The sequence below is a fragment of the Micropterus salmoides genome, unplaced genomic scaffold (assembly GCF_014851395.1).
Source record: "Micropterus salmoides isolate LMB-PRFRI ecotype aquatic unplaced genomic scaffold, ASM1485139v1 Ms_hic_scaffold_4, whole genome shotgun sequence".
Classification (NCBI taxonomy): domain Eukaryota; kingdom Metazoa; phylum Chordata; class Actinopteri; order Centrarchiformes; family Centrarchidae; genus Micropterus; species Micropterus salmoides.
This window is the reverse complement of record NW_024043372.1, coordinates 36,369,591-36,388,223: the sequence shown is the minus strand read 5'-3', so window position 1 is coordinate 36,388,223 and position 18,633 is coordinate 36,369,591. Positions and strand designations below refer to the sequence as shown.

The window sequence follows — 18,633 nt, the reverse complement described above, 5'->3', positions numbered from 1 at the left end:
TGTTTTTTTAAATCTGCCCCTAATAGTCAACTAAACCGTTGATGAGAAGTGTCTTAGTTGACCAATTTTCATTGGAGAGGAAGAGACTGTTGGAGAGCGAGGCCAGAAAGAGAACCAGAACCGGTGCCAAGCGAGTGGGCAATGGAACTGGTCTCTGCAGCTTCCCACTGAACATGGACTGGGATCGAACACAGAATCCAAAACCGACAGAGGCCACTGGAATACAGGACTGAGGTGAATTACAGCGGCTCCGACCAGAACTCTGACTCCGGGGACGATGGCGGGTTCAGGCGTGGGCAGGAGAAACGTCAAGCAGAGAGGAGCAAGTTTGTAGCGAGTTCAATTGTAAGTAGTAGTTATATCATCCATCATGTTAATAAGTCTGTGAATTCCTGTGTTTTGAACAAGACATCAAGACATGGGTGATAGCAACCCGCAGCTCTTGTAAAAGCAAGAGGAGTGGTAGCTCCTTCAAACTTTACTACACTTTTGTTATTTATCTTTTTTTCCCGGCTTTATTGCCAAAACATGTGTTACCTCTGACATAAGTACAGTCACCGGAAGATGAAGACAGGGTTTTTAAGAGCACCAGACCATGATCCACATGGCCCAGTCAACTGGACCGGGCGCCACAGCGGGTGCGGTGATCGCTTAGAGGAGAGGAAGGAGCGCCAGGAGAGGAGCCATGCTGGCCCAGCTTGGACTTAATTCTGCTCCTAAAGATCCGGTCTGGACAAAATGGAACTCGTGTTGACCAGACAGAGGAATTCAGAGATTGTTGTGCCCACATCGTTACAGAGACCTGCCCCATCAACATCCCAGATCAAGCACTCGGCAAGTGGTCCATGTTTCGAGCTGTCAGTGCAAGATTGTATATTTTAACGACTCATTATTACGGTTTTGTGTTAGATGGTAATGTAGTACAGTGTTAACACTTTTACTTATAACATTCTTTCTCAGCCTGGAAATGAAACCTTTTTCTGTTGCTCACAAAACCTTTATCTAAATAATTAATTTAATATCATAAATGAATAATTGACTAATGGCTTGAACTAGCGACCACTAGTCGCCTAGGAAAATCTTTAGTAGGTGGCAGCCCTAAAAACAATTAACTGTGATCCTCTTGATGATTTAGTATCTACTCTATATAGACACACTGTATACATATTATTTTCTTTGAACAACTTCTCCTTTCAGCTCTCCATCTGCTTTTAAACAATACATGCACAATGTAACGTTGAAAACTGTTCTGAAATACACCACAGACGCTGCATATTAAAATATTTAAAGCATTATTTCTTTTTCATTTTGAGACATGTAAGACAAAAGACTAGGCAGGAAAAAAACATTAAGGCAGATTACACACGCCCAGCTCTTCCTCTTGAAGCAGTAGAGATGGGTTTCCTCGTGCTGGTGCTTTTAACAGTTTATTTTTCATGCACCGAGGCGCCCAGCTGCTCACGTCACATTTGTGTTTGTGGGCTTTTTCTTTAGATCAGCTTGGCTTGTAATTAGGCTTTGTTTTGTTTTTTTTCTCTCGGTCTGATCTTTCTTTGATGCTGACTACACACACAGTGAATGCCGGAGGATCTGGTGTACGCAGCAGACACACTCCTCAGTGAAAGGCCTTCCTCAATTTGACGTCTCCTCTCCACTCGCAGTAGGCCTCGCTCCTTTGGGAAAGCAATGTGCCCATGGATGTTTCTCACAACAATGCATCCACCTTTTGTTTTCCCACTGATTCCTTCTCTTGTTCTACCCCTCTGCCTCAACACAGCTCTTTGGCCTGCTCATGTCCCCTGAATGGAATATATCACTTTACCACGGCCTCTAATGTGACCAAACATCATCTGTCTGATGAAGAGGAGTGCAGGATATCTGACCTGACACCAGGTACCGCCAGCTGAGGGGAAACTGTACTCACTGAACAGGAATGGATTACCGTGTGCTTAAATTACAAAAGTTGGCAGTTACATGCAGGATTAGTCTGACATGTGATGGACTGTGAGACATGATCTGTGCAAGAGTTTTAAAAGATTGGTAATTTAAAACATTGAAAGCAACATATTTGGTTGAAACAATGACACATGAACACCCTGAAGTTGTGTTTTTCAGGCAATAATTGAGCTGCGTAATCGGAAGTGTAGGCTTCAATGCTTTGATTTGACCATTACCAATGTCAGAAACCAGCTACTAAAGATGTACTGTATGACACCACAAAGAATCCATCCATCGTCAACCACAATCCCAACCTGCATTGGGCAAGCGGCGGTACACCCTGGACAGACCACCAGTCCATCGCAGGGCACACAGACACAAACGACCACTCACACTCACACCTAAGGGCCAATTAGAGTCTCATATTAACCTAGCCTGGGACGACCAAGGATAGAACCCCAGACCTTCTTGCTGTGAGACAACAATGTTAACCACAGCACCACCGTGCCACCCAGAACAAAGAATACAAATAATAATTTAATTTACAATTTTTACACTCCTAGACCTAAATACAGGCTGTGAATAGTGACAATCAATTAATTAGACTAACTTATTATTTAAATTTGGCATTTGGATACTCCTCTTATGATATAGTCATTCATTCATTTAAATGCAAAACATAAAATGAAGAGTTGTCAAAAGAAATCCGTGTGTTTCCATCTAAGCGACTTTAGTGTTACATAACTCATGATGGTTTGATGCATGAACTTTTTAGAATTCTATCCATATATTTGTTTGTTGTTGTTGTTGAAAGAAAGGGGAGTATAGCACAAAACCAAAAACATCTCGTAGGTCCAGGTGACAGATCAGGGGAGAACAGAGACACATACATCAGCAGTTTACATAGTACTACATTGTACAGAAGTGAGTAAAAACTGGGTGTTAACGTCAGGAAGCTGATTGTGACTTTGTGAACTTAGTGAACGTTATAAACAACTGAGATACATGAGACATATAATCTTTAAACAAAATCAAGTTCATCTGGCTCCTTCTCCTGCTTCTAATGCCACTTCCACTGCTCGAGGGTCAAAACAACCAATCAGAGCCAGTATCTTCAGCACGGCTTCGAAGTTTGCAAACACAATGGCTGAGAAACAACCAGCAGCAATAAAAGAACTGCCCATCCCTCCTTTGCCAACAACACGTGTTTTGTGCTACACATGAGTGAACTTCATTAGATTCTATGTCATGGCGCTCGCATCGACGAATGGCAAAAAGGCACGAGGACAAACAGTTGGGAATAACTTTTGAACGGGGGCTGTGGGGTACTAGCCTCTCATCCCACTGTTAGACGTTGTAGCAGCTGCCTCTGAAGTCTGGGGCGCTCTGCCCTAGGCCGCGACACAGAAGAGGGATGTCTTACGGGTTGAAGAGGGACCGCCATCCTACGACGGATGATGTTTCACAGGGCAACTGGCTCCTTCTTCTGGGTTGGTGGGCGGAGTGATACAAAGAGAGAGAGACGCGGAAGGTTTTGCATTGTATGTTCCATAGTTACTGACCGCTGATTTAATAAAAACTTTAATATTTATGAAAACGAGTAATGCTCTGCTTTTAGAGATCACTGATCCAGTGTGTGGGTCTGAAATGCTATTTTTATGTTACTGGATTCCTGCTGAAGTAACTGCAAGTTAAAGGGTAACACATCAAAGTATGTTTCCAGGTGTTGGGTAATGCTTGTGTGAGATAAGTTGTGTAAATATTTTTGTGGCTCCAGAGGGGACTAAGTGAAGTCTGATGAATGTCTTTAACTGATGATCCATTAAGTGTTAAATAATCACATAAACTGATAGTGACATTTCTTAATAGTGAGCAACAGAAATTCATAATACATCCTGCATTAAATCACCATGAGTCATGCATTAGTTATGCATTACCTAAAGGAGACCTATTATGCTTTTCCATATTTTATGACTTATCTACAGTGTTACAATGTTGGATGTTCATGTTAAACATGGCCAAAGCTTCAAATAATGAGGTTAAAGTATTTAAAAGAAATCCCTGTGCGCCAAAACATCAGATTTCCTCCTGTTCTGGAGGAATGCTCTGTTTTGAACTGCTTTTTCTACCAACGGCTCCGTTTGACGACATACGAGCTAGACACGTTTATGTTATATTCATATATTAATGAAATAGTTTTGTTTGAAAATTGCAAGCCACACATAAAAACAAGCAGATGAAAATTCAAGCCATTGCCTCCTCTCAGGCTGCATATGAAGTCCCCTGCCTCTTTGCTCGGGGCATTGCAAATGTGGAAGCCCAGTAAGTGCTGCCTGACAGGCCAGAGTGCTTCTGGTAGTGTTTTGCACACAACACATGAATTATACAGCAAGTATATATGTAGGTACAGTGTTAATGTGTTCAGACACACGTTAACAACTTTTATTCTAACATGCCAACATGTCTCATTATCTTACTTATCCTGTTTCTTCTTCAGCTTTGCCACCCCTCGCGCCTCTAATAAATGACTGCCATTTTGTTTAGTAGTAGTTTCAATGTGTTAGATTTCATGAGGTATGGATTTTAGACTTTTTTGCATTAGCAATTCAGCAAACTGACACAAACACACACACACACACACATACACACACACACACACACTGCCATGCATAACCACACAATAATACAGACCACTCACAGTTATGAGACCACACACACGCAAGCCACAATGATAACAACGACAATGTGAACTTACCCTTGACACAGCAAAGTCTGTAGAAAAGACAAAAAGAGCAAAGATGAATATTTTTCCTTAATTTACCTGGAAACTGAATTTAACTTGAAGCGATACAAACGCTATAGTGCACACACAGTATATACAGTAGTGTCAGTGGTCCCTCCGCGGTCCTCCCCTGTGAGAATGAATGAAGTACTAATGAGATGCCCAAGCTTGGAGGAAAGTGAAGATTTTTTTGTTACAGTAAAAAGTACAAAAATTCTATCATTCAAACAAACAAAGTGAAAATTATTAGCAATATTTTTGGCTGCCTGAATGTAGACACATTGTCTCATTTCATTGATGTAGAGGTAGTGCGTGTGTGAATCATTAATTACAGTCAAAGACCTGGCATCTATAGGTTTCTTCTTCATGTCCTGAATATTCTGGTTAATTACACGCTACACTGCCCTGTGGAGGACATTTTAAAGACCCTCACAGTGGTTTTTACCTTTTGTGCCTGATTATACCTTTTCTCACGACAGTCTCATTCTCCTGTTGGTTTGTCTTTATTTACGTGTGAATTTGATCACTACAGTGTTTTTGCAGTCTATGATATTAGCCACAAACAACCAATAGGCATGCTCCTGGAGCCACAGTGTTTGCTGAAACCGTACGCACAGAATATGTGTGTGTGACAGATCAGATAAAGAAGAGCGGAACTCCAGCTCTTATTTTCTGCCACAGCCTTTTACTTTATCTGCATTGACAGGTTACATGCGTCGTGCCTCCTCAAAAATCTAACTACGTTTGAGCTACAGCGACTATGAACATGCTGCATGGAGACAACGAGTGATTGGTTGTGTTTCTGATGATGGTAGAAAGTGAAAGTAACAGAAATGAGAATACACTACAAACCTTCTGCTCGCTGCAATCATCGCTCTCTATCACAGTAAATGAAAAACAAACATCACCTTTTCAAGTAAATAAACTATTCAGTAATGAGACGAGATGAAATGGAAGATGTATCTCCAGTTCAGAGATTCAGAGTTCAGAGTTCATCTCTAATGTCACAAGTATGATGGCAGGCATTTATGCAAATATTTGTGCACGACACCTGTCAGGTTTACAGACTTACAGATGCAAAACATGCTTTGCAAAGAGAGGCAGAAGGGAATGGGGATAGAGAGAGAGAGAGAAAGGAAAAGAAAAACAAAAGAACTAAACACTAAACACTGACAAAGACTGAGATGCAGACAGTGAAAGAGGGACAGACACAGACATATGCAGTGAGAGGAAACCAGAGCCTCATCCTTCTGGAATCTGACACGTAACCATGGAAACTTCCTCCACACACTCGGGGAGTTCCTTCTTCATTTCTCTCAACACAGTCTTCACCTCCTCTGATGATGCTGTGATAGCTCTCATAACAACACCAGACATCCACAGAAAAGGCTACGATCAACATTTACTGTAACACACCAGCCACAACTATATCAACCACACAGCTGAGTGTTTGAGGGTTTTGTTAGCTTAGTCAGCACTAGTGAGGAGGTCTACATTTACCATGGTTACAAAAAAGATGTTGCGAGATGTCGCCCTTATTAAAGTTTGTAACATGCTGTTATGTGCTGCTATAAAAATCATTTTCCTGATCAATTAAAGTGCATATGCTAATTTATCCATGTCATACCCTGCATGAACAAATGAATCACGCATGCAAACCAAATGTGTCCTCAATTTAGGATGTGTGCATGTTTGAAGGATCCATAATTTACTTTATTCAGCAACTGGCGTATTTAAGCGAAGACCATCTCACAACGTTAACCACGTGTTAGAAAGAATCTGGCTTGGCTTAGCAAAAGATCAGGGACCAAACCCTGATCTCCCAGGTGAAAGGCCTGTAGCTGACCCATTCATCCACTATACCTGCTCCCTTTATGTGCTCTGTTTCCCATGTCACCTGACTTCCTAAATCCTTTCTTTAGTTACCACTGAATTGATCCTGATTACTAAATACAACACATCTTTTTTGTAGCATTTTTTGATTGTCTATTTTTTTTTGCTTTGGTCAAAAAGTAGCACATTAAATCCTCTTAATGTCCATCCATCCATCGTCAACCGCTTATCCCGCATACAGGGTCGCGGGGGGGCCTGGAGCCAATCCCAGCTGACATTGAGGGGTACACCCTGGACAGGCCACCAGTCCATTACAGGGCCACATGTAGACAGACAACCACAATTGATGATTGAAAATGATGGGCAGAACATGCAAACACAACACAGAAAGGCTGGGGCAACCGGGGTTCGAACCCACAACCTTCTTGCTGTGAGGCGACAGTGCTAACAACTGCTCCACCGCACCTCACTTTTATAAATACACTGTGCTTTAATTTCCCCTCAAAGGCCTGACACACCCATGCAGGTGTTTTCATTTATTATTTATTAGACTCTCAATGGAATGAAAAAAGTTGTACCCATGGCATGTACACTAGTTTCGACTAGCATTCCCACAATGCATTGCATTTGAAAGCTGTGTAACAGTCGACATTACAGTCGTGTGACACTGGAATCCCAATTTATTGCTCACTACAGCGCTAGCAGCCCCAGTAATTTGAACAAAAAGTGCTTATATGTGTTAATGTTCCACTTCTCACCTTTGTTGTCGGCCTTCAGCTCCTCCTGCAGGAAGTCGCTCTGCCGGTTGCCAAGCACGAACGCCAGGAAGGAGAGGATGAGGGCATCCAGGATACCAATGATAGCCAGGATGTAGGCCCAGCGCACCGAGCAGTTGCCAAGGGTGTACTTCGCTGTGTCCTCTCCGCACATGTCCCGGATCACCTCGGAGTCCCAGCCATTCGGGAAGATCATACAGCCGAGTACCAAACACACAGCTGGAGGGGAAAAGGAGTGGATGAGAGTTGTGAGTAGAGAGCCTGACAAATGAATATTAAATGAATATCAGATGGTGCATGTGATTACGTTCAGAGTGATGGGTCAAGGTGATGTTCCATTGCAAAGCAGCACAGGAAAGAAAATCGATATGGGAAGAGGGCTGAGTTGTAGAACAAAGCAAGATTGAAAGTCAGGGCAATGAAACAGGGGGATAAGGCAGGTTTGGAGACAAAATCGGTGCAAAACAGCGGTCTGGGCAGAGGGTTGCATGAAGTTAACAAGATCAAAGTGAGAGAAAAGGTGGAAGCACAGGAGAGAACACAGAATATTATTTCTCTTTTAACTCTAGGTTGGAAGTCTGATGCAGTGGTATTTCCAGTATCAAAACTCATCACCGCTGCTGGGTCTGGAAGTGTTTTTGCCCATTGTGTATTCCCATTTCATTTTTCTGAACATAGAACACTGGACTCACTCCTAATGCTACAACCCTGTAGGTTTATGTTATGACCAACAGATTTAGTTATTTCAGCTTCGTCTCTGAAAAATCATGTTATTTTCTGTCATTCTAGGATGGCAGAAGCATTTAAAATACTATAATACTTATGAATTTGTGAACAAAACACAAAACCACGGTTACTGAATTCATCCAACATTGATCCACAATCCAAAACAAAATTGATTTAAATTTGCAGAATGTCTTTTCAGTTTTCAGCGTAATCTTTAGCTTCCACTCATGGTTGTATAGCCAGCTATGACGTCACCGAGGTCTGGACCTTTGTAAATATATGTATAGCCAATATCAATAAAACAAAATTCTACTATAACCCATTAAAAACACGATCAAGACTTTGTGGACACAGCTGATTACACCCCTTATGTCAACTTGAAAAACTGTCCAGACTTGGACACATGAAGAACTCTGTTCACGGGCAGGGTTTGGGCGATACCATTTCCCTTGAATAGCGTATAAGAGAAATATGTGTATTGTCAAATTGATAATAGCATGTACCATCATTGTAGCAAAATTGTAAAAAAAAATAACAAATCCTAATTTTAAATCCATCCATCATCAACCGCTTATCCTGCTTACTGGGGGGCTGGAGCCAATCCCAGCTGACATTGGGCGAAAGGCGGGGTACACCCTGGACAGGTTGCCAGGCCATTGCAGGGCCACACATAGACAAACAACCAGGCACACTCACACCTTATTTAGGGTCACCATTTAACCTAGCCTGCATGTCTTTGGATGGTGGGAGGAAGCCAGAGAGAACCCACACAGACACGGGGAGAACATGCAAACTCCACACAGAAAGGCTGGGGCAACTGTGAGGCGACAGTGCTAACCACTGCACCCTAATTTTGAATGTTTTTTTTTATATTAATATTTTTTATATCTGATTTCCAGTATCTCCCTTATTTGGTGACTTGGTTCGCATGCTCTCCAGTCAGGAGAAAGCTACGTTGAGAGAAGGTATTAGTCTAATTTCCTTCTTAAAAAAAGGTTAACACAACGTAAATTAGATGGGGCTGTGATGAGACGCTCAACAAGACACTATACTGGGTTCACCAGATCAAGACAAGACAAGATTACACTACTTTTAAGAAATCTTCAATGCTGAATTACAGTAGATGAACATTTTGAGCATTAAAAACTTAATATTTTTATTTACATAAAGGGAAACACAAAATTCAGGTGGCAGGCGAAAATTCTAAATATAATGCAGTAAGACTCTCAGGCTTTTACATCTGTTTCTCCTGCAGATCAACCTTTCTCACGTAATATAATCCCTGCTGAGTCAGCACACGTGCAAGCTGATTTAGTCTTCCCTACGCTTTGTGTCTTTGTTTGGGGAAGAAACCTCTTTAAATGTGCACGTGGTACCTTTACACATTAATGATAAATTAATTAATTTTAATTCAGTTAGAATCTCCTGGACTTTAATAGCTCCAGTGTTTCAGCAGGTTTTCTGCTCATGTTCAAAACTTTCTGCACATTCACAATCTCTCCCACATATCTGTGTTCTCTGACATGTCCAGATATAACGAGACTACCTTCATTATTTAATGAGTATTCATAAAAGTCTACCTGTGCATTATGTTATTGCTCTGCTGAGCATGATAGTCCGTCCCATTTTGTCTGTGTGCAAAGTTTTGAACTGGAGTCAGGGCATAGTTGATCTAGCTTAGCATAAAGATTAGAAGCAGGGGGGGAAAAGTGTGAAAAGAATAAAAATACAAGCACATCTAAAGCGCACAAATGTGATATCAACTTGTTGTTTAATTCATAGATGAAAAGAAATGCAGAAACATCAATTAGTGATTTTAGGAGGAGTTGTGTCTTGTTGCTATAGCATCTCGTTGAAGAGCAGAAGCAATGTACTGGGTCCAAAAATAACAACGGCCAATTGATTGCTGTTTTGTTTCTAAGTTATTAAATGGGGTGGGTTTTCACCCACTGGCCTAGTGTCTGACCCAAACTGCTCAGATATTTACATCCCAAAAAGTAGGAGCATCCGAAAAGGGTCCCATATTATGCATATTTTCATGCTCATACTTTTATTTTAGTTGTCTATTCGAAAACGTTTACATGCTTTAACGTTCACAAAACACATCATTTTTCTCATACTGTCCTCTTCTTCAGTACCTCCATTCACCCTCTGTCTGAGCACACCGTTTTAGCTCCTGTCTCTTTAAGTCCTCCCACTTAAATGCCTACTTTTTTGGATTGGCCAACTTCCCTAAGGCCAGGAGAGGGGCAGGACCTAGCTGGCACAACGCAGAATGAAGTGTGGACATAGGTCTGGCTATGCGTGACTAGAGCTGTGTCTAAAACTAATACTAATGTTATGCTGGGCCCACCGTGCAAATATTTTCCTTGGGCCCGGACAAACGAGCCTTTGATCAAAACCATGGACAGCGGCTGCCCAAACGCCAAATTAATCACAACTACGGCCACAGAATACCCCCAACAGCCGAAATATTTTCAGCTTACACTAACTAATCACAGAGAGACACTATGACGATAAGCATAGAACTGTAGCCATCAAGATAAGCACAGCAACTCGTAAGTCTACAGGCATTATCACACAATAGCAAATAGGCCTATTCATCATTTATCAACACAGTGGCAAAGCAGCCAGAGATGTTACACAGACAGGTTACAGTAAGTGTGCATTTTCCAACATACAAGAGGTAACAATCGCAACTTACATCCCTGATCCTACTCTGAACAGAAAGAAAACCGTCACTCATCCATCACAAGTTCACTCTACGGGCCTTTTTCCTAACAAGATCAAACCGTTGCAAGAAAGATGACGTGAGGATATCCAAGCACGTTTTCGCGCATGACGGTCGCCTCTCACCAGTTACTGTAAATATAATAACAATAATGGTATTATCAAACAAAGGAACACATATTTTATTTGAGTTTTAACTTTTAATTTATGGTTTACATTTAAGTCCCTTTAGCAGACCGCAGTCCAGCACCAACAGCTGAGACAGAGACAGGTTTGATCAAAGTTCATTTTCTAGCGATTTTTCTGTCCACTTTAGAGTCAAAATGTCAGGAAGATATATGGCTTGTAAATAATGGGTCCAGTATTTACTTCTGTGACTATGGGGCGGAGGAATCAGCTATAATCTGTGCTCACATTCACTTCTCTCATTGGAATGAATAAACTTAGGACCTGCTGCTAGTCTCCTAAAGGGGCAGTGGTGAAACCAAGTGGGAATCACTGGATCTGAGAAGTGAGGCAATGGTCTATTATGTTATTATGGTCTCTAGGTTCATGTCTTTAATACAGCAAGATGTTCATTTAGTAAATTATGGTCCCATTTAGAGGAAAATAGACCATATAGCAGAGTATGCTTCATGGTGGGACTACCTGTTGTTGAAAAGTCATTACTATGGCGACCTGTCAGGCTATCAGGCTAGAGTGACTCATACCCACGGCACTGTGCCGTTGAAAAGGCTTATAAGGAGTTGGCTGTTCACTTTCTCTGGTGAGTACATTTTGTTTTAAGCCTGTTGTTCGCTAGACAAAGTTCTCAGCCCAGTTAAAATGATAACGTGAATTACACATGCACCTCGCTAACCGAGCTAGCTAGCTCCACACACAGCCGTTGGCTCCACCGTCTCGTCCAAATATGGTCACGTCCGGTGCCGCTGGTTGCAAAAAATCAACATGGCGGCGGCCTAAAGGCCAAACTGGAGGCTTCAAAACGGCGGTCCACAAACCAAAATCCAAGTATATCAAGCCGATTATTAGGCAGGCGCATCTGTGGGCAGCCTAGTGTTGTCGTGGAACACGTGTTTGACGCGATTCAATTCTTATTACTCCTTTATATTTAATTAAAAACTTTTGATATGTTACTGCCAACTTCGAGAAAAAACCTGAATAAGACACATGACATTCGGCTAATTTGGATCGTAGTTGAAGTTGCATTATCACAGAAGAGTTGCTATCATGTCACAATAAGTAAGCAATAATTTTGCAATTACAGAGTGAATCTGAGACTTTTATTTGTTCTGTTTGTGTGTCTTATATTTGAGAGGGTTATCACTCAATGCAGAGAAATAAGTAATAAAAAAGAGACCAACTGCACTATAGGCTAGTGACAGACTGGCTTTGCTTTGCTAACGGGTAGCTACAGACAGACCCGGTGCTAATACGGCACTGGAACCTTAACGACCGTTATCTACCGCACCGAATATCAACGTGGATTTCTGTGCTTCAGTTTGGTGCAAATAGAGGTTAAAAACCAAGCAAATATTGGCCAAAATAAATCGGCAGCATTAATCGGCCATCGGCCGACCCGGATTTCAAAAGATCGGCATCGGCGTGAAAAAAACCATATCGGTCGACCTCTACTCCCACAGGAAAGGAGTGGGATGGGACAGGAGCGAAAATCAGCTCCTGTGTCACCCTCTAGTTTCAACAGCAGGATGTGTGCGTGCTACAAATTCGCTCCGTTACATTAGTTCTCATAGCTTTTTTAGTCTAATAAATAAAATAAACTTAAAATTTCAAGAAAGGAAATATTCTTATCAAACAGAAAAATACAACCGTACACATTCTGAATTTTCTCTGATTCACCAAACTAATTGAATAACTGAAAACAACCCCAAAGCCTTTAACCCTTTAAAACATACACACAATCACAAGGCAGAGGGTTGATTGATAATAAAGAAATACCAGAAGATGATGGACTCAGGTAAGAAGAAGACAAACACTGAAGGAAACAGAGGACTGGAGAACTGGAGAAAGAGCACCAGAAAATTGACAGACTTTAAAAACATTCAAAATAGTAACCCTGTACTACTACACTACATCTTGTAGACACATACACACATCCCAACCCAACCACACACACACACGCACACACACACACACACACACACACACACACACACACACACACACACACACACACACACACAGCTGTACAGTAGGTTGGTTCCCTCTGATGATTCGGTTAACCATAATGCCTTGGGACATTCTCTCCTCCCCCTCTACACAAACTAATATGCATTCCAAATGTGGGGATGATGCACATAACAATATCAGAGGGAATCAAGTTAGTGCACAATTGGCACATAAATGCTTTTATTCTGTTTTTCTGTGGAGTAACTGTGTCTGTGTATGCTCCCAAAAGGCCTGAACAGTCCTCTGGTGTGTAGAGGTTCCAGCTGAGGCCAGGCTGGCCCTAACAGATGGGTCCCTGAATGCCTCATTTACTCGACCACTGCTCCTGTGGAACGCCGTGCACAGAATAGATGACATTCAGCTGATGTACAGGCTCAGGACATACAGGACTTAAGATTTTGTGGAGAAGAGGAAATCTCCAGTCTCTGAAAGTGATGGGATCTGAGGAGCTGAGTATTTACATGCAGTTTAATGCAAAAGTGGACAGAGATGTCTGTACTCTGTCATTAATGCACTGACGTGGTAGAGGTGAACACCATTATTCTTTATTATTTATCAGAATACCTACGAGTGCATTATTACGGTTGTATCAAGGTGAGATAAATTGGAAGTGTGTCCCTGCCATGTTCATCCTTGTTTAGTGTCTCCTGGAAACAGTTTCTGTTGTTGTCTGTGCTACTTGCATCATGTCTGTATTACTGTAAGCTGTTTTCTGTTTTTGCAACATGTTTTTGGTTGTTTTCTCACTTTGCAGAATTTGTCTGGGGAAGATGCTTTCTTAATTTGCTTGTGTTTTGTCTGTTTGCGTGTGTTTGCATGCCTATTATCAAGTTGCAGTGCATTGTGCTCTCAGGGCCACTGTAGCTATTTCTGCTAATGATTCAAGTCAAAATTGCTTAAATATAAATAGCCTTTTGTTTCTAGGATACATATTACACTCTGTTTTGAGAATATTATTTCTGATAGATAAAGTCCAGTGAAATTGACTAACTTCAATTTGTAATGACTGTGACATATTGATCACAAGAAAGATAATATATAGATTATTACTCTTAAAGAATGGCTAATGTGTGACAACTTTGGAAAGCAGTGATTTAAAGCTACATTAATTCATTTTTTGGTGTCAGACAACATTATCATTCATTTGAACTGCGATGGAAGTATAATTTCTACTCTTCTTTAGCTCTGCTTTGGTCTCCTCCAACTTCTTTGCTGTTAAATAGTTCACTATGTTAACCGACAAGACACTTTGTCTGCTGTATGGTATGCCTTGCAGCAGACAAGTGGCCAGGCAGGTTGTTTACAATGTGATTATCAGAGCTTTTTACACTAAAAACAGCTGACTGGAAACAGGGTTTATGAGTGCCATGAGAATGAACCAAAAGAGTAAAGTTGTGGGCCGTAAAACCAAAACAATGAGCTGAAAGATATTAAACCTACCATGGTAATGGTAATTTGAGCTGGATGAAGTGCAAATAATTAAGGGCGTTGTAGAATCTTGTTATGGGAAATGAGACATATAGATTCTTCTCTATCTTAAAACGGCTTTGCATTCATAAGAAGCATTGCACTTTCTACCAAACAGGAAGTAACGGAGGCACGATGGAAAAACGGACTAGAGAGCAGGCACACAGGTGAGTGCATGCTTTCTGGTATTGTGGGCCTGTTCAGATTTCCAGAACTCCTTCAGCACTGACTGTCACAAGCTGCTGAACATGTCCCACCATTATACAAGTTTAAACTGTGATGCCTCTGTTTTCCCTGGAACACTGAAAACATTTTCTGCAGTGTGCTTTGGAATCAGCCACAACAGGTTTAATGCGGTGTGAAGAGTTTGTGTGTTCCCTGTGGGTCTCCTTCAGTCCTGCCTGGCTGACAGAAGTGAATAAGACTCATTCTTAGTAATTCAACAAGCCTTTAAATCTGTGTCAAGGATGCTGGGAAGGTTACACTTGTCAACACTTCCCCCTACATGTGTTTGTGTGTACATACTGTATGTGTGGATGTGCTCATGTATGTTAGAAAGGATGAATTTAGGATTGTCTGGCTGGCTTTGTAGATCAGCTGGCTGTTGATTGGCTGATTTTGTATACCAGCACTGACTTGATCCAATTTTTGAGGCACGATATCTAGAAGTAGTAGCCTAGCCAGTCGATCTGCCATCTCGTCACACATTGTGGAATTTATTTTCGCCCCCTCTCCTTCAAGGGACTTGACCTAAGGAGAGGTGACCCCTGCTATCACTAAAATCCACTACAGTCTCATGTTTAATTTACCTGTATTTCTATAAATGGATCACTCAATTTGAAAGTGAAGTATTGATGTTTAAATAGCCTACATTACATAATTAAAGAAACCCAGTTAACACTGCTACATTTGCTGAATTATGTTTTTATTGATTAATTATGTTATTATGCCATTTTTACACATAAGGTTTCTGATTGGGTTATTACAACACGTACACATAAGAAAGACTTACTGAATGGTGCATCAACATATCCAAAATAATTAAAACTGAAATAATGAAAAAGGTGTGCATGAACTGCAGGCTATTTGTAAAATTCAGAAACATTCACTCAGAAATATACACCTTTGTACTCTCTCACCACAGGTTGCATTGTCACAAATCACTAAAACACTTAAAACATGTTAGTTCTAAATATGTTAGGGGTTAGGGAAGATGATTCCTGATTCAGATCTGATTACTACCGTGAGAACCAATTTAAATCCTCTGTTGACTTCCAAAGTGACTTTTCCCTTCTTTACATCAATGTTCACAACCGATCAGACTATTATTGCATGTATCAGACCACCCACTTCTAGTTTGTCTGTATTCAATAATGACCTAGCAAATTTTCTCTAAATCTCTAAAATTATCTCTAAAAAGAGAAAAGTGTTATTATCAATACTGTAAACCATAAGACTAATTATTTAATTAAGGACGTTACTGACACAATGAACTCTAATTATTTTCATCCTATGATTTCAGTACCATCCAGAATGACAGAGACCAGCCATCCTGATAGACGGGAGGCCTGAGAGGGGCCTGAAAAGGCAGGTCTAAGGTACTGCATTTGAACCCTTTTGGAACAGACAGGTTAGAAAATTAATATTGTGATTGGTTATATTGTGGTATAGTCAAGAACATCCTAGTAATCCTTTGTAGGATTAAAGTTTTATGTAATGCTCTTCATCCTATGCTTTACCTCAATGCAAATGCCATTCATTGTTACATATTTGGTGTGAAAGATGGATAAGGCCCTGTGCATGGTCAGCATTTGGCAGGTATAATGTTACCCTGGACTCATACGCAAAGTCCACTGAATCCACCTGCGGTGCGTTAAGGCTGTGCTGCGGTTGCCGGAGCTAATCACAGCCATCTAGTAAATGCTTGTAAATCCACCAGATGCGGCTACAGCGCGACCTAGAAGTGGTTCTCTGCTCCGCAGAAAATAGTGCTGCGTTCGAGACTGCTCGGAAGATTTCCTAGTTGAAATGTCCAACTTCCGACCTTAAAGTGTTCCAGGTGCATGATGGTCCATGATGCTGAAAGTGAACAAAAAACATAGTTGACCTTGACAAACTGATGAATGAAGTGTGCATACAATTGAACCCTCAGCAGTGCCCCTGGTGTACCTATATTCAATTTACATGCAGAACAGGTTGTACTATATATCATTTTATGTATTATTTTATTTAAATATAGACAAATATACTTTATGGCTGCAGTCAAAAAGTCAAAACATTTCCTTTCCTAACCACTTTCCCTTGACCTCAATAGAAAACGTCATGAGGTCAAGGAAAGGTCCATCCATCCATCGTCAACCGCTTATCCTGCGTACAGGGTCGCAGGTCAAGGAAAGGTGTGAAGGAGAATTCATAATGACTTAGGAAAAAACAACAAATAAAATCCGACTGATCTTATCTAGGCTGCGTAATTATACAACGGTGGATTTCATTGACTTTGCCCACCGTGATGAAACTCCAATGTTCCGAAGATGGACTACAAAAAGCACATCTTTAACACTTACTGTACTGTTTTATTGCAAGCCATCTAAAGGCGGACAACACGGTGGAAAATATTACTTCATAATAAAGGTTGCAAAAATGCACATTGGATACCTGTCACCAAATAATGGAAATGGTTGTCCCATTGGGAATGCTTGCTCACACTCACCCTCCTACCCACCCATATTTATCAACATGATCCTAATTATTATATGTAACTAATACATTACATTTACTGAGAAGGCCATCTGTGACTGAAGTAAAATTAAGTAATTATATTATTGAAGGCTGGCAATACATTGGCCAAAAATAACTAATGCAAACTGAGCATTTAACGTTAGCCTACATTATTGTTGACAGTTCAAAACATATGCATATTAGCAAGTTAAGGCATAAGACAGAAGAGGCTTAATACCCAATGGTAAATTACTTGATGATCGATGTCCTTTATCCATCATGGTCGATGGAGTTCTTTTTTTTTATTCTAGCAAATTCAAATACAACACTTTATGGCATCTTACAACAATCCGTAACATAAAATATTGTTGAAACAGTATTAGATTACATCAAAGCAAAAGAAACAGGGAAATTATTCAAGGATCACAAATAAGTCCAATAAAGAAAAAAGTTTGCGGCATTGTTTGAGAACAGTGCGTCGCTTTAAGCGTTGCTGCCGCAAGGCATTGTGTGACAGTATTATCTCCTTTCCTTTCATAAAGGATGGTCCAGTGTACGCTATGCTAAATAAGATAAGAAAGGAAGCACTGAAGCACCTTTCCTTAGTTTTTAAACAATTTGACCAGCTCTTATCACGGCTGCCGCTTCAATACTGCCGGGTCACTTCACTCAGGAGCCTTCCTAAGAAAAAAGACTTTTTCGACCGCAGCCCATGTTGTCTTTTATTTTGTAGTTTACCATTTACAAGTTGTGCTTCCATGGAAGCTGCCATTGTTGTGTGACGTCATTCAGCTGTTTCTTTGTGAAGTCGGGGTACATATTTTTAATCCAAGTTCACAAGTTGGAACTCCGACTTGAAGTGGAGTAGTACATTACGAGTTCGGAGTTGCCTGGAACACAGGTATGCCTGGAGCATAGGTAGTCTAGCATCAAGTAGAACAGAGCATACTGAACTGGCCAGGAAGTCAGACACAGAACGGCACAAAATATTTTCACAATAAAACACCTTGTGCAGACTCCCAAACAAACACTGTTAAAACAGACAGAAAAGAAACTATTTACCTACGTAGACTACTTAATTATAGCAGAAGCACAAAAAGCAAGCACTGATTTCCAAATCAACAAAACCTAGACATGTCAGGAGAATCTGGCAGGCAAAATGCTCCCTGTGGGAAATGCAGTTGTGCAGATGATGGAACAAAATGAGGTCACAGAGAGCTGTGAAGAAGGTAGTAGAAGCACTAAAATGACAAATTAACAAGTCAATTACGTGGGGTAGGCTCCACGCTCCGCTGCTGAAACGCTTCCAGTGGATGTTGATGCCGGGCAGAGGACGGAACAAAACTGTGTCGCAGCCGTAATAGCATTCCTATCAGCTGAGGCTGATAGAATGGCTATTAGCTTTCCAGGTATTTCATCATAAACCAAAGTACTCAACAATATAAAATTGTGACCTGATGATGTCACTATTTG

The 18,633-nt window shown here is 40.9% G+C and overlaps 1 protein-coding gene and 1 long non-coding RNA gene across 2 annotated transcripts in view; one reads left to right on the top strand and one right to left on the bottom strand.

Annotated features, from left to right (window-relative positions):
• The window catches only part of LOC119885781 (stathmin-3-like), a 131,854-nt gene that overhangs the window by 22,484 nt on the left and 90,737 nt on the right, over positions 1-18,633 (bottom strand). The gene's annotated exons all lie outside the window — the stretch shown is intronic.
• LOC119885784 lies at positions 7,460-14,154 on the top strand. The gene is made up of 2 exons (XR_005441391.1): positions 7,460-7,577; positions 13,205-14,154. It is a non-coding gene; the product is annotated as an uncharacterized LOC119885784 (long non-coding RNA).